Here is a 16156-nt window from a genome sequence, read left to right on the forward strand (position 1 = left end):
AGTGCACCTTTGCCTCTCGTGGCAAAGGCCCTCCGATGCTTTTGTTAGTATCACGTACTAGAAAACTCAGCCCTAATTATCAGTAGGAAAGCAATAGTAATGCAATATTGCGTACCTCTCACCTCTAGGTTTTCCTCATATTTATAGATTCATGGATGCTTGCTGTCCAAGCATCCTTATTGCCATAGGATTCCTAACTCGTATAGGAAACCCAGGATATCAAGGAGTCTCGTTTCCTTTATCAGTTTATGGAAAAGAGTCCTTTTAGGATTCTTTTCCTTTAAGAGCCGAACATCCCATACTCGTTGGGTATCTTTCTCAGATCCTATATTCTTGGGATCTTTATCCCTATATGAGACATGACTATTCTGGAATCTTCCAGAGTATTCTCTCTGCTCCTTCTCTCGATTGGAGTTCCATCTTTGTTCGGCCGTCTCATAGCCGAACAGACGGCTTGGACCAGTTACCTCACATATAACTGGTCCTTGAGCCCGTACAACCTTCCTGGACCATTGACTTCTCATGTCACTGGTCCATATTGCCGAACACTTGTTTAGCATGATGACTGTCCTGTCTATATTCAAACTATGGTCCTACGTACCATTTATTCGGATATCGATTGCATTGTTTTCAACCCGTGATCACTCGTATCACGTGCTAGGTTTTTTACTACATCTGTTCGGCTGTATCATAACCGAACAGTCTGCTTGAAGCCATGACTTCTCATATCACTGGTCCATATCGCTGTTCACCGAACTGCCCAGCGATAAGTCCAGTCGTATTTACCTCGTGTTCCCAAACATCACGTGTTTGGTAACTAAATGTATCTGCTCGGGAATACCTCCCTACAACTACCATTCTCCCTGATGGTAGTACCAAAGCAGTGTCAGCAGCAGAAGCAGCCATAAATTGGCAATCAGCAAATTCTCTGGCTCAAAACAAAATTCTCCAAAGGATTTCTCTCTCTCAGCAAAATTTGGAAAATGTTGTCCATAAGAAGTTATCAACCTTGGAACTTCTTATCAGAGATTTGCAGCAGAAAATTCAACAGGTTCACCAAGAACTTCTTCAGATGGCTTACGCCAACCAAGCATTCTCAGCAGCTTTTTCCCATAAGGATGCTGAAATGAGGCATCTCAAGAACCAGCTTCACTCACTTCAGGCTCAGCAGTATTCTCAACAGAAAAATCCATTTGATATGGTCTCAGCTTATCCCCAACAAAGTTTCTCTGGGTATCCTCAAATGTCTCAACCCTTACCATTAAATCCTACCTCAATATTTGGTGATTCAAGCCCCAGTCTCTTTGGAAACCCGTCGGCTTTCCTTCCTCCACCAAAAAGACCATCTCCACCAAAACTTCCTTTCCCAAAGCCCCAGATAAAACCTACCCAACCTCCGGTAGTCATGTTTCCACCATCTACCTCTACTACGGCACCAGATACCTTCACTTCTTCTAAACCATCAGATCCACCATCTGACCCAAATTCCAAATTACCCCAATTAATGGTTCAACCAACATCTAGCCCTGCTAAAAATCCAATCTCCACTCTCCTACATACCTTAGCCACTATACCTGAAACCCCATTTCCTGAACCAACCATTGAGTTTGATTCAGATACTGAATCCACAGACTCTATGCCCATTCCTCATGTTTTCATGATGAACCCTGAAAACCCAGAAGAAGATGTCGAAGACCCTATCATTGAAGAAGGTCCTGAGTTTGAAATACCTCCTGAAATTCCAACCTTTGATTCCTTCTCCCATGCCAATATTCATACCCAAGGATTCTCTTTTGATACCATTCCCCCATCAAAATGGTTGGATAAACTTTATGCGATTCATGCTTGGTGCACAGCTGCTATGCTCTCTCCTAATGCTACACTCAGTGATGTCATTACTAAGTGTACAGCAAAATTTCTTGGCCGTCTCCGTCAGTGGTTCTTAGCTCTCGGTGAATACCGACAGTTACAGCTCAAACAGCTGCCAACTCTTGATCAATTCATCTCAGTTCTGCATACTGAGTTTCTTGGAGACCACAATAACACAAAGGAATTCGTTCGAGAAGAATATCTCAGCATGAGATGCTGTTCATTTAAAAGGAAAGATCTCGAGACTCACTATGACCGTATGTCTCAGAGATTTTATCTTCTCAACGGAATGGATGATGTCAATCTCAAGCAAGCTTTTCTCAATTCCCTTCCTGAACCATTGGGAAATGAGACAACAAGGCTCCTCCAGACAAAAGGATTGACGCTGAACTCAACCTCTCTTGGCGGTATATATCAGCACTCTTTGATTGCTTTGGAAAAATTGTGCAATCACCAGAAATTCCTCAAAACTCTTGAAGAACAGGGAAAACTTCTTGGTAAAGCATGTGATCGTCCTGACCTATCTATAAAATGCAAAGACAAGAAGTGCACTTGCCGTCCTTCATACCGGAAGTCTAAACACTTTCAGAAATGGAAGTTTCAATCTCCTGGCAAGTTTTCAAAGTTTCCAAAATCTGGCAAGTTCCCACGCCGGAGAAAATGGAAATTTTTCAAGAAGAAAAAGTTCAGAGGGCAGCGAAAGTCTGATCGCTGCTACATATGCGGAAAGAAAGGGCACTATGCAAAACAGTGTCCAAATAAGGCAGCAAGAGACAAAATGGTGAACTCTTTGGCTCTCATTGATGATGATCTTGAAGATGCTGATGTAGAATCACTATTTTCTATCGACAATGAAGCAACAGATGAAGCAGTTCTTGCATTTACCTTTGATGATTCAGACGATTCCTCAGAATCAGGTGACTCTTCTGATGATCCTGACTTATTCCCTTATGAAGTCCAAACAATTGGGTTCCCCAACATCATGTTGGCTCAACCTTTAGCCAAGGTCAAAATCTTGCTTGGAAAATATGAGAAACCCATACCAGTTATCGCTTTCTTTGATACTGGTGCAGCAGCCTCCATTCTCAACCCAGCAATCCTTCCCAGGTCCTACTGGCAGTCTTGTTTCAGACCCTTTACAGCAGCCAATGGAGAAACATTTGTTATCACTCTGATAAGTAAGCCTATTATCATTCAACTCTTCCCTGGATACACCATAAAACATCAAGTCTATGGTTCTGATCTCCCAGGAAAAGATTTATTGTTAGGCTTTGATATTCTCCAAAATCTCAGCAAAGTTTCTTGGCTCAAAAAAGGATTGAAATACAAAAACTACTTGTTACCCTGGACCACTCAACCAAACCTTTTCAGCATAGAAACCTTTTCCTCAGTAAAAGAAGCCATAATCAAAACCTCTTGTGCTGAATCCCATTCCCTGTTCCTAACCAAATGTTCCAACCCGCTTTGGAAAAATCCAGATTTCTTCATTTCTCTTCCCTTTAAGAAAAATGAAAACATTAACCCCACCAAAGCTACCCATCATGGAATGAACCCAGAACACTACCAGCTTGCTTTTCAAGAACTTCAGCAACTTCAATCAGAAGGTTTGATTGAGCCCACAACCTCTCAGTGGGCATGTGAAGCATTTTATGTCAACAAAAGGACAGAGCAGATAAGAGGAAAGCTTCGTCTGGTTATCAATTACCAGCCTCTTAATCATTTTTTGCAGGATAATAAGTTCCCTCTTCCTCGAAGAAGTGTTCTTTTTGCAAACTTGCCTAAAGCTCAGATTTTCTCCAAATTTGATCTGAAAGCAGGTTTCTGGCAACTTGGCATTCATCCCGATGATCGTCCCAAAACTGGATTTTGCATTCCAGATCACCACTTTCAGTGGACAGTCATGCCCTTTGGTCTCAAGACAGCTCCATCATTATTTCAAAAGGCCATGATTCGGGTATTTGCTCCTATATTATCCACAGCTCTTGTCTACATTGATGATATCTTACTCTTCTCCCCAGATATTCAATCCCATGTTGTTTTACTACAACTTTTCCATTCCCTTGTCCAAACCCATGGCATTATGCTCTCAGAAAAAAAGATGCTTTTGGCCCAACCTGAAATTGATTTTTTAGGGATGCATATCTCTAAAGGTCAATATACCCTCCAGCCTCATATAGCCTCCCAGCTTGACCACTTTTCAGATGAAAACCTCACAGTCAAACAAGTTCAGCAATTTCTTGGAATTGTTAACTATATGGCTGATTTCATCCCCAACCTTGCTCAATACCGTACCCCTCTCTCAGCTCTACTAAAGAAAATTCCTCCTCCCTGGTCAACCCACTGCACTAAAGCCGTCAAAGACCTCAAAACCATAGCCAAAACCCTTCCACCATTAACCATACCTTCAGAAGGAAAGAGAGTACTTCAGACAGATGCCTCTGATCTGTATTGGGGAGCAGTTCTTTTGGAAGAAGATACAGAACAAAAACGCAGAATTTGTGGTTACAAGAGTGGTGCTTTCTCTCCAGCAGAACTTCATTACCACTCCACTTACAAAGAAATTCTGGCCATCAAGAAGAGCATTGAAAAGTTTGAGTTTCATCTAATCGGTCATCATTTCCTCATTGAGACTGATATGATGAGCTTTCCCAACATGCTCAAGTTCAAACAGAAACACCTTCCAAAGGCACAGTTACTCAGATGGGCAAATTGGTTTTCCAATTGGAGTTTTGATGCTGTTCACATAAAAGGAAAAACAAATGTCCTCCCTGATTTTTTATCAAGGCTCAAAAAAGAAATCAACCAGTTTTCAAAAACAAAACCACATTTCTTTGTTCCTAGTTGTTTTCCCATGATTTCCTGTTTCCATCCGGTCGATTTTCCTATCCACCTTCAGTGTCATCTTTTAGAGTTAACCCTCCTTTCTAGATGTGTTCAAATGTGTCAAAACCTTCAACATCTCTGTATTTTCAAGTATGGTCTTGATGAGTGTCCCATAAAAGGTCTACCTTTTCATCCTGTCTATCCTTTCCTTACTCCGTTTGAGATCTCCTACCATAATGTTTTTCATTTTAAGAAAGAAGCTTATCTTCTCTTGTGGTATTTAGTTGATGTCTATACTATAAGTATCTTTTTTAATAAATCAGCAGTCTTGGTATATCTGGCTCATGCGGCGTTCAGTCAAGTCCATCCTCCAGAAGATTACTTCCTGAAATTTCTTTTGCTCTTTGGAAGCATACCATTCTGGCAAAAGAAGTTCAGGAGCACCCCCAGCAATCCAGATGAAGATCTCCAGTTTGCTTTTTGGACAAGTCGCAACAACAGGAGTCACCCTAATTCAGATGGTTCTATCACCTGGCGAAAGGCATATCACACTATATTCCTTTCAACATATCCAGTGACCCAAGGAAAGTGGATCGACAGTGGAAATTATCTTGTCATAACCCAAACACTGTGTTCACTCAATGGATTGGCACTCACAGACGTTCCCTCATCTCTCCTCCATTATGAGTCTGCAAATTGGAAGTTCAATGATACTTATCCGGAAGAATGGCGCCAAAATATCCGCTATCTTTTAGATCAGTATCACCTTGCAGACAGGACCGAAGACTCTTTTGGAAATAGTGAATCAGAATAACACCAATGTGTTCAAGCCAGCTGTCCCTTTTGCGTTCTATAAAGTTTCAGCCTTTTCTGAACAGGGTGAAATTATTATGTTTTACTATTGTTAGTCTTGATATTTGGTTGTACGTAGTTTGACAATCTTCAGTAGCTTTAGGCTTTAGTCTAAAAGTGTATAGTAGTTTGTCTGTAAACTACTGTAGCAATTATATGTGTGTTACTGTGTTGTGATGCGTGCAGTGATGTAAGCAGATGTCTTGGCTGCCTATATATAGCTGAGCTTCTCGCCGTTGTAAGTAAGTTAGGGAGATATCAGTTCAAGTTAATAATATCAGTGTACTCCTCATACAACTCTACTCTAGTATTCTCTCTCTCGTGATCCTAACCTACTTTGTGTTTGTACCCACTTAGTGTCTGAAAACTGAAATAGAATGTTGGCTACGCTCGTTCGGCACCGAGCGTGTTATGCAATCATCGGAGGATCTCCAACCGAACGTGTTTCCCGTTCGTATGGGTGTTGGAGACTGAGGCGATTAAGCGAGTCGTAATTAACAGGACCCTCGGCTACGGAGGCCTTCGGCATTCCGAACGTCGAAGGTAAAATGACTTGGAGTTGATCGGGATAATGGATCACGTTCAGAAGTGGCACAAGCCATACTGCTCGGCCTGCTACATTTTGCTGCGGAACCATGCCCCCAAATCAAAGCCAAATGGCATCAGAGATGGCAGGCCTAGAGACCGAATTCAATTTATGTGCACATTACCATGCTTCCTTCATTGATAGTCTAGAGCATCGGTATGCACAAAGATAATGTCACTCCCCAAATTTATAATGTTACTCCCCAGATCCCTCCATGGATTTCCCAAATTGATAACCGCACTCCCTTTTGGGAGTGACATTATAAATTTAAGGAGTGACAGTATAATTAAATTCCCTTAATTTTTTAGGTTAAGTTATTTTAGGGTTAGAATTAATGTGGAGTTTTTTTTTTCTTAATTACACATCATCATTTATATTATTTCACTTTGGCCCATTGAATTTAGTTTTAGAATACTTTTTTGGGTTTACTTTCTTGAAAAAAAAAATAGAAGGTTTATGACTAGTGTAGTGGTCTGAATATTCTGGTTCGGCCACAATCGCTACATTCGGCGGAAGGCCACAAGGCTCAGCCATTTCTTCTATTAGAGCTCATCCACAAAGCTCGGCTCGGCCCGGAGCTAGGCAACTGGGCTCGGCCATGTTTCCCATGATAGCTCCCACGAAGTTCGGCTCGGCCCGGAGCTAGGCAACTAGGCTCGGCCATGTCTCCCTCGATGCTCCCTCGAAGCTCAGGCTCGGCCCAAAGCTAAGCAACTGGGCTCGGCCATGTCTCCCACGATGCTCCCTTGAAGCTCAGGCTCGGCCATGTCTCCCTTGATGCTCCCTCGAAGCTCAGGCTCGGCCCAGAGCTAAGCAACTGGGCTCGGCCATGTCTCCCACGATGTTCCCTTGAAGTTTAGGCTCGGCCATGTCTCCCTCGATGCTCAGGCTCGGCCCAAAGCTAAGCAACTGGGCTCGGCCACCATTTGGGGGCTGCTACGCAGACGACGTTCGCCTAGCTCGAATTCCCTTCCGGCTCGGCTTCCCTTTAGGCTCGGCTACCCTTCAGGCACGGCTACCCCCGCGATCTTACGGGCTCGGCCACCTGCACACTCACGTGTCGCCCCGCGTGCTGAGGCGGTTACACCAAAGGATAATCATGAGCGCACGTGGAATGTGCCAGCTCACACCAAAACGGTTACCAGATTCATCCGGTGACATCATGACGACGCCGCCTGGCCCGTGCACGGCACGTGCCCGTGCTTGGAGAGCAAGTCAGGGAGGCTCTATAAGTACCAAAGGATAACGCTTCTGGGAAGGTACGCGCTCATATACGCGACTACCCACTCAAACCCTAGTCTCTTCCCTTTCTTCCTGCACATACTTATCCTCTCGCCAGAGGGCCTTGCCGGGCAACCCCCGGCCAGGTCTTAGTCGTGCGCTCTTTGTGCAGGCTGCATGGGGAAAGATAGGAAGCCACTGAACCAGCGGAGGAGGGACTCAAACCAGATGTCACGGGCCACACAATTGGTGAACCCGACGTGAAACGCTTCTGATTCAAACGGCTTTTACATCCTCAAAACCTCCTCACTCCTTCGTAAAACAACGACCGAACCACTCACCATGGGCGGAGATCTGACGGACGCAGCCATTTCGGGGGCCAAAGACGCTAATGGAAATGTCATCTCCCTAACACCCCACGAAAGGCATATGTCCTTCTCCCTCGCCCCTGGATCCGGACTCTCACCAGTTTCAAACGACGTGACGGCGGCCTACATCCGTCTACTACAGCGTCGCGACGACGAACGCGACAACGAGCTGGCTGCGTTAAGGGCGGAGGTGGCCCAAATGAAGCAACACATGCAGCAAGACGCTACCCCAGCCACATCAAGATCTGGCGGGGGTAGGGGAAGACAAACACCACCTGCACCACCACCACAAGGGCGTCAGAACGAGGGAGGCCAGCGCGGATCTGTAAAAGATCGCCTAGGCTTCACCCCGGCTGTAACGACCCTGAATTTTGGTCAGTAAAAATTTCGTTAAAAATTTGAATTTTATTTAAATTACTTATTTTCTCTTGAATGGCTATATGATTCTTGTTATTTTCCGTCGTAGTTAGATTTCGGTCGTTGGTTAAACTCTCGACTAGAAACCCTACGTGACCAATTTAGTTAGTTTCCAACCGACTACTTGGAGGAACCAAGCAACCGACTTACCTAGTTACTAGATGAACCTTTTGGACCTTTTGAAACTTTTGAACCTTTTGCTTTTACCCATTGGTCCATAATGGTTAGGGTAATCTTTATCCATTGGACAATAGGCTTCCTATTAAAATATTTTGGTAAGTACAAGATATAGTATTTTAATGGTTTATAAAAACATGTGCAAAGTACATTTATTCTTTGTTTATTGGGGATTCTCCAACCCCTCCATTATCCATTGGTTAATAACCACAAGGGTAATTTTTGTCCATTGGATAATAAACTTTTTATTATAAAAGTACATGTAGTCTTTCAAAATCTTATTTTAAAATAAATGGTACTTGTACTCTTTTGTCCAATGGTTATTAACCGCAAGGGAAATTATTATCCATTGGGTAATAACCGCTAGGAAAGTTAGTAACCCTTGGGTAATGAAGTCTTTTGACCAAATAAAGTACCGATGTGACAAGGGAACCTTCCAATAAAGTTGATTTGACTTGTACTTTATTATTATTTAAATGGGGAGAATCCTAGCCTTTTTATTTTGGGGTACTTGGTACCACACCTATATTTAATATAGGGCTTTTGTCACATGCTTAAAAGTACTCTTTGATTATTTTACTATAAAAGTTCCCTAGTTATTATTGTCCATTGGATAATAAATGTTAGGGTATTTATTATCCATTGGGTAATAGAGTTATTCTTTCACCAAGTACATGGGCTTATTAAACTAGTCCTTTTTCCTAATTGCCCATGTGTTGAAGTACCAAAATTTTATTTTGAAAGTACTTAGTAGCCCTTGTAGCCTTTAAGGCCTAAGTTTTCCTAAGTACCCTTTTATTATTTTGTATTGGGGTTTTGTACCCAATTGGATTAACTTATATGGGAGGTGTGATCTACCTAGATTACAAAGTACCCTAGTTTATTTATTTAATCAACATGTGCCTAAATTGGATTTCTTTAATAGGATTTGGATTTAGAAAATCTTGTACCTTTGTACCTTTCTTATTCTTTCTTGCATTTATATATATATGTGTGTGTGTGTAGTGTACTAGGAGAGAGAGAGAGAGAGAGAGAGAGAGAGAGAGAGAGAGAGAGAGAAAGAGAGAGAGAGAGAGAGAGGTGCCGAGAGAGAGGAGGAAAGTGAGAGGAAGATTGGTTGATCTTCCATTGTCCTTTCAAATCCTTGGGTAAATCTTTTCCCTAACCAAACTTAACTCCCCAGTTGTACCTCCATGCTTTGTTTAGAACCAAATCTTGTACCATTGTCTCCTTGTTTCCAACAAATCTCCCATAGTCCAATCCAAGGACTAATCTTAGCCATGCAAGCCTACCATTTAGCCTAACCTAGCCTTGCAAGCTACCATAATAGGCCTAAGTCTATTTTGCCTAATGACAACCTATGATGGGCCATTATCCTAGCCTTTATTAGCCTAAGATCTTGACTACAAGCTAGACCTAGGTTATAATTACCTAGAAAGCTAAAGATCTTAGTTGGTTTCATAGCCTTACACCTAAGATTTGGCCTAAGATTGGAGAAAGGGCTATGACTTGGTTGAAAGGTTGATTTGATGACTTAATGGAACAAATCCATGGGAGATATAGAGAGAGAGAGGGCCGGCCTTAGAGAGGGGGAGAGAGCCAAGAGTTTTGCCTATAAATAGCACCCCATGCTTCTCATTCAACTCACACCTTCACCTACCAACTTCTCTCTCTAGAAAAATTGTATTCTTTCTTTGTTCTTTCTTTTGTTCTTCATGTTCTTGGGTAGTTCTTGAGTTCTTCAAGAAACTCAACCTAAGCCGCCACAAGACCGCCACTCGACCACCCTCTCGATCCAAAAGTAGTAGTAGTAATAGTCAAGTACAAGTTTCGAGAGAAACCTTTCTCTTTCGAAGCTCCCGAAGGCATGCCGTAGGAAGTTACTCCGCCCGACCACCGACGTACTTTCCGACCACCGACTAACCTTCCGTAGCCGACTACCGCCAAGAAGTAAGGTAGAATACCTCTACTCACTTCCCTACGTATAAAGTAGAATCCCTTGTCCACTATCTCTAAGTATATGTAGAACCCCTTGTTCCTTAACTCTACGTATAGAACCGTATGTTAGAAAATAAGGAAATCCTTACTTACTTCCTATTTATTTACTTACTCAAGTATAAAGTAGGTTATCTTTATTTACGTACTTATCGTTTGATTAGAAGTATTCGTATTTTGATCTTTAAGATAGTTATGAGTATGCGTATATGAGTTTCTTGTATTACTTGTGGTATGTGATAAAGCATAAGTGATTTCACTCCAAAGACATCTGTACATGTGGCGTTGTGCTTTGAATAAAGCATAAGTGATACACTCCAAAGGCGTCCGTACATGTGGCGTTATGCTATAAGTAGTAATTGAGCGTGATGAGTAATATAGAATTGGATGATCTTGTTAGGATGATTCTTGCTTACGTTTGTCCTACCGCGGAGTCTTTACATGTAAACGAGACACGAGAACCGAGAAAGTAGAAACATGACACCTAGGGTGTGGTTAATTAAAAGAAATGTTTTCCGAGGAAGGAAATATTTTGAAACAACATAATGACCGGTTTTGGGTGGCATTATGTGAGTTGTGTGCGTGTGTAAAAGAAACATTTGAAAAGGTTGAAATGTTTTGGAAACCACAATGTGGCCGGACGTGGTAGCCCATCGTGTGGATTTTGAAAACCGCAACGCGGCCGGACTTGGTAGCCCGTTGTGTGTATGAAAACTCGTAATGTGGCCGGACTTGGTAGCCCATTGCGTGGATTGTGAAAACCGCAACGTGGCCGGACTTGGTAGCCCGTTGTGTGTATGAAAACTCGTAATGTGGCCGGACTTGGTAGCCCATTGTGAAGATTGCCAATGCGGCCGGACATGGTAGCCTCATTGGTAATATGGCTTGGTTATCCGCGGAGAGGAGCCAATGCAAGTTTTGTGTGCCAATGGGAATCCGGGACGACAGAACCATTGTGAGGATACTCGGGAGTCCGAAACGGCGGAACCGAGGTTGGGTGTGTAGCTTGGTTATCCGCGTTTTGGAGCCAATGCAAATAGTTTTGTGTGCCAATGGGAACCCGGGACGGTGGAACCATTGTGAGGATACTCGGGAGTCCGGAACGGCGGAACCGAGGTTGGGTGTGTAGCTTGGTTATCCGCGATACGGAGTCAATGCAAATATTTTTTTGTGTGCCAATGGGAAACCGGGATGGCGGAACCATTGTGAGGATACTCGGGAGTCCAGAACGGCAGAACCGAGGTTGGGTGTGTAGCTTGGTTATCCGCGGTACGGAGCCAATGCAAAATGTTTTGTGTTAAACAAATGATTTTTTTTAAAGGTTGGGAAAAATTGAGTTTTTGAAAAAGTGATACGTTTATGAAATATGGAAAATGTTGACACAGTCTACGATGAGTCGCGTAGGAGAAACACGAAACTCTTGAACACCAACGATTGTTGATTAACGAATGTGGATGTGTCATTGTTAGCTGTGTATATATGTATCATGTGGAAATCGATGTGTCATTTCCTGTTGTTTATAAGTTATGGGTTAGCGGGTATGGGATTGTCCTGCTGAGCTTTTGTAGCTCACGCTGTTGCCTTTTTGGTGACCCTGACATATTATATCGGTGGCGACGCTGGTATAATGTGTCAGGTTTTGTAGATGATCAGGGTAAGCAGATCACCGTGGAGGCTTTTGGAGATGAGGAGCTGGCAAGAATGGAGGAGCTGAGGAGCTGTAGTTAGGAACCTTAGAACCCCCTTCATTTGTGTAAATATTGAACTCTTGTGAGAGTATTTGTTGTAATAAGAGTCAGACTCCATTTGATGTTATCAATAAAATGTCCTTTTAACGTACCCAAAATTCGGGGCGTTACACCGGCACCGGGCGACGCCAGAGAAATAATCCTCTACAAGCAACCCACCGCATCTGGAACACACCGTTCTAGAAGCCATCACGAGCGGACCATGTCGAGGGATACCGAGTCATTTACAAGTACGTACTCAACTGGTCGTGCAGAATTCTCTCGCACAACAGTCTCACACCATAGCCGAGATTCCGCACGGACTAGACCCCATGTCTCTGAACGTCTAGGGAACATTCCGCCTGAGGATCTAGACGAAAAACACCATGCACGGCGAAACGGGAAAGCCGTACGCACCGAAGGTGCGAACGAAGACAATAGAACCCGCCGTAACAAAGACAAAACCGTCGACGGCCCACGCCGAACAACGACTGACCTTCGAGACAAGCTTCGGCGCAGGGACGCCGAGAAGGCGTCAGCAAAGGAGAACCAGGAAAGGGTTTCAAAGAGAACAAAACTGACGAGCACGGCAAACCGCCGCGCCCAGGATTTGAAAGACAACTGAAGGACCTCGGCGTCTCTCCCTTCACCTCCCACATCATCAACACGGCGCCGGAATCAACTTTCCATCTGCCCAAATTTACTAAGTTCGACCCAGCAACCTGCGAGGCCTACACTCACCTAATCCACTTCCGGCAGACAATTGAGCTCTGCACACTAAAGGATGAAGTAAAATGTAAGGCGTTCCCGTCCAACCTCAGCTCCCTAGGACTCCAGTGGTTCAACAAGTTGCCCGTTGGATCCATACGGAATTTGGCCGACCATGAACGTGCCTTCAACACACGCTTCATCACGAGCAAAAAAACGGCCAAAGAGCCTGAGTCCTTATCTCAGATGAGGAAACTCCCATCCGAAACTCTCAGGCAATATGCTGAGCGCTATTGGCAACTGTTCAACGAAATTCCAGGAATCGATGAATATTGGGCTGCGCGCACTTTCAAAAACGATCTGGAAACCGGCAGCAAGATCCTAGACGAACTCGCCATCCGCCCACCGCACGGCATGGGAGAGTTGATGCGCGTCGTGGAGAGATTCCGTGCTCTTGAAGAGTTTTATGCTGACCGTGCGGCCCAGGGAATCCCGAGCTTGACAGCATCCTTCACCTCGGCCGCACCCCAACTGCCGGCACCAGTAATCACCCAGCACTTGCAAACCAAGAAGCACCCCAAGACATACAATTATGCCAAACCTAAACCCCACACTACGGTTGGGGCTTATGCTTTGGCTCGGATTGAGCAGTTTTACGTTAGAACCTACGATCCGGAATCAACACAAAGGTTGATCCAACGGTTGGCACTTTCTCCATCAAAGGCCTTCATATCCGTCCGCCAACTCTCTGTGTTTAAGGCTACCGCACTTCGGCGACATAGCCGTTAGGTCCACAAGAGAAACTAAGTTTTATCTGACACGATCAAGGCACTGACCGAGTTTGCCAGGTTTGGTCATGTTTGGTTCGGCGCAGACGACATTCATGCGAATGGTTACAAGCTATCGACCTATGCTGAAGTTGACGTTCCTCTCTACGGCTGAGTACAACCACAATTTCAATCCAAGTATTCCTCCACACCGGCATAGGCCGAGCATCTAAACGATGACTTCGGTCACACCTATACAAACGGCGTTTGCGCCATCAACGGCCTTCGGCCAACTCTCAACCGTCGGGGCTTTTTAGAGTCTAATCGACTGTTCGGTGCTTGCGCCATCAATGGCCTTCGGTCAACCCTCAACCGTCGGGGCTTTTTAGAGTCCAATCAACTGTTCGGCGCTTGCGCCATCAACGGCCTTCGGCCAACACTCAACCGTAGGGGCATTTTAGAGGCTTATGCCATCAACGACCTTCGTATCAAGTTGGCTAACTCTCAAAACCGTTTGGGCTTTTTAGATTCCACATGACATTCAGCGCTTGCCCCATCGAAGACCTCATAGCGGTCGGCCAACTTTCTCACGCCAAGGGGCTTTCTAGAGTCTGCGCGACATTTGGCCCTTGCACCAGCAAAGGCTCTCATCACGGTTAGGCCATTGATATTCGGCCAGACTCATTGTCAACTTCTCCTGTACTCTATTTGCACCAGAAGAAGTTGAGGGGCTATTGTAGTGGTCTGAATATTCTGGTTCGGCCACAATCGCTACATTCGGCGGAAGGCCACGAGGCTCAGCCATTTCTTCTATTAGAGCTCATCCACAAAGCTCGGCTCGGCCCGGAGCTAGGCAACTGGGCTCGGCCATGTTTCCCATGATAGCTCCCACGAAGCTCGGCTCGGCCCGGAGCTAGGCAACTAGGCTCGGCCATGTCTCCCTCGATGCTCCCTCGAAGCTCAGGCTCGGCCCAGAGCTAAGCAACTGGGCTCGGCCCAGAGCTAAGCAACTGGGCTCGGCCATGTCTCCCACGATGCTCCCTTGAAGCTCAGGCTCGGCCATGTCTCCCTCGATGCTCCCTTGAAGCTCAGGCTCGGCCATGTCTCCCTCGATGCTCCCTCGAAGCTCAGGCTCGACCCAGAGCTAAGCAACTGGGCTCGGCCATGTCTACCACGATGTTCCCGAAGTTTAGGCTCGGCCATGTCTCCCTCGATGCTCAGGCTCGGCCCAGAGCTAAGCAACTGGGCTCGGCCACCATTTGGGGGCTGGTACGCAGACGATGTTCGCCTAGCCCGAATTCCCTTCTGGCTCGGCTTCCCTTTAGGCTCGGCTACCCTTCAGGCTCGGCTACCCCCGCGATCTTACGGGCTCGGCCACCTGCACACTCACGTGTCGCCCCGCGTGCTGAGGCGGTTACACCAAAGGATATCATGAGCGCACGTGGAATGTGCCAGCTCACACCAAAACGGTTACCAGATTCATCCGGTGACATCACGACGACGCCGCCTGGCCCGCGCAAGGCACGTGCTCGTGCTTGGAGAGCAAGTCAGGGAGGCTCTATAAGTACCAAAGGATAACGATTCTGGAAAGGTACGCGCTCATATACGCGACTACTCACTCAAACCCTAGTCTTTTCCCTTTCTTCCTGCACATACTTATCCTCTCGCCGGAGGGCCTTGCCGGGCAACCCCCGGCCAGGTCTTAGTCGTGCGCTCTTTGTGCAGGCTGCGTGGGGAAAGATAGGAAGCCACTGAACCAGCGGAGGAGGGACTCAAACCAGATGTCACGGGCCACACAACTAGTATATAATAAAAAATAAGAAAAAAATTTAGTAGTGGTGAGACTATATAAGTTGGTGATAATTTTTTTTTTTCACATATAATAATTGCGTTTTCTAAAATTCTTGTCGTGGCAGCCGCCGCCACTAAACCCCCCTGGTCCCATCCTTACGTGGGTGAGCTACCATGAGTCAGTTAACCGAACTGCTTGGCCGAGCCTCGGCATCCGACAAACGGGAAGTTCGTCAATCCCAGTATGGATCGAATCCTATGGATCTGCATATCTGAGCGTGATGACGAACAAGGTTCGGCCGAACCTAAAAGTATGGCCACTTTCCAGACCAAGCTGGACAGAATAAAGGGACCTAACCCAACCTTCAGCTAAGCATAGTGACCGTGGCCAAACCATCACATCCAACCCACTGTACAATCAATCCACATTAATCAATTGTATTGATCCCACTGTCAACTCGCATCCCTATTAGTTATAAGTTATAACGTTTGCAAATTATATGATATTTGATCCATTGAAACAGATTGATCGATTGATTTTTAATCAGATGAATCGATCTACTAGAATAAATTATATCAATCATTCATGCAGTTGTCACTCTGACAATAATCGATTTACTAATTTGTATCAACCACCATTAATAAAAAATCAGCATTTTTAGACATTATATCAGGTCGAACGAATGAAATGACTCTATTATCTGTTAGGTATCTAAATCAAAATGAACATTTCAAAATGATCCAAATCATTTTTCTTTGTTATTCAGATATCAAAATTTTAAACTACTCCTACATTTATATTCCCACCCCAATTTTTAGGTTCTCCAATGCACAATGTCTTCTGAAAAGAGACAA

At 44.8% G+C, this 16156-nt stretch overlaps 1 non-coding gene across 1 annotated transcript; it reads right to left on the reverse strand.

Annotated features, from left to right (window-relative positions):
* Positions 1-6162: 6162 nt before the first annotated feature.
* Positions 6163-6270, reverse strand: LOC131312252 (small nucleolar RNA snoR100). Its single transcript, XR_009195819.1, has one exon. It is a non-coding gene; the product is annotated as a small nucleolar RNA snoR100 (small nucleolar RNA).
* Between the last annotated feature and the right edge of the window lie 9886 nt (positions 6271-16156).

The sequence above is a fragment of the Rhododendron vialii genome, chromosome 12a, assembly GCF_030253575.1.
Source record: "Rhododendron vialii isolate Sample 1 chromosome 12a, ASM3025357v1".
NCBI classification, from domain to species: Eukaryota; Viridiplantae; Streptophyta; class Magnoliopsida; order Ericales; family Ericaceae; genus Rhododendron; species Rhododendron vialii.